We start from the raw sequence: 998 nt of genomic DNA on the forward strand, positions 1-998 counted from the left end.
TTTTAGGTGACTTTACGTTTGGGGCGAACGTTGAACTACCGTTCTCCATCGCGCGAACGAATATGTCACGTGGGTGCTCTGTGCAGCGAAGCGTTTGGAAATACGCGTCAGGGACACGAAGGACGGTGTCTGGGGCTGATGTAGGCCAGAGGTACAGACATGGAGCTTTGTCAGAGGCTTGTTGCCCGTCACCTGATGGTAGAACCAGGGCGCCCTAGCAGCATGGCTGGCATCGTCTCGGGCGGCTAGCCCATGTACGCGGCGAGAGCTGCCGCCTCTGGAACTAGACCACGCTTCACCAGGCGGGTGGAACGACGTTGATGAATGATTTCATCGAGCGTGTTTAACTGGCCTTCTGCTTGCAGCTGCGGAATAGGCGTTAAGCGGGGGAGGCCAGTGATGGTGCGCATGGCGGCCTTATTAATAGCCTCAAGCCGACCCCAGTCCACTTGCGTCATATGATGGAACTGTGCCTGGTACACGAGCCTTGGCTGTAGTACAGAACGCACTAGGAGACGGGCCATCGTCCAGCACGCCCCGCCAGACTTTTGAGAGATGCGGCAAACAAGGTGGAGCAGTTGTCCGGCTTTCTGTCGAGCAGATCGTAGCCAGTGAACTGCCGACCCTGAGGCCAATATCTCTAAGCCCAGAACCCGAAGCTGTCCGACAATGGGAATGGCGGTACCGTTCCGTTGTAGGACGATCTCTGTAAGTCCATCAATGCTGTCTCATTGATAATAGGAAAATGAAAACACCGGCAAAGTTTTTCGGAGCTTTATATATGCATACATATATTTAAAGAGCCAATTAAAAAAAGCTATCAGTGTTTCCTCTTCCATTAGCTAACTAAAATGATTGCAACAAAAGCGAAGAAGCAGAAGAAATGACCGCTCATCTGCCCTAGTTGTGATCCCTTTGTTTCTGTCTCTGGCGTGGTCTAGTGGCTAGGATACCTGGCTTTCACCCAGGAGGCCCGGGTTCGATTACCGGCGTCGGAA

At 52.7% G+C, this 998-nt stretch overlaps 1 non-coding gene across 1 annotated transcript; it reads left to right on the forward strand.

The window, feature by feature from the left end:
* Nucleotides 1-926: 926 nt before the first annotated feature.
* Nucleotides 927-998, forward strand: Trnae-uuc (transfer RNA glutamic acid (anticodon UUC)). The gene has a single exon. It is a non-coding gene; the product is annotated as a tRNA-Glu (tRNA).

This window comes from Haemaphysalis longicornis, unplaced genomic scaffold (genome assembly GCF_048455015.1).
Source record: "Haemaphysalis longicornis isolate Haplotype H1 unplaced genomic scaffold, Haemaphysalis longicornis Haplotype H1 scaffold_3, whole genome shotgun sequence".
Lineage (NCBI taxonomy): Eukaryota > Metazoa > Arthropoda > Arachnida > Ixodida > Ixodidae > Haemaphysalis > Haemaphysalis longicornis.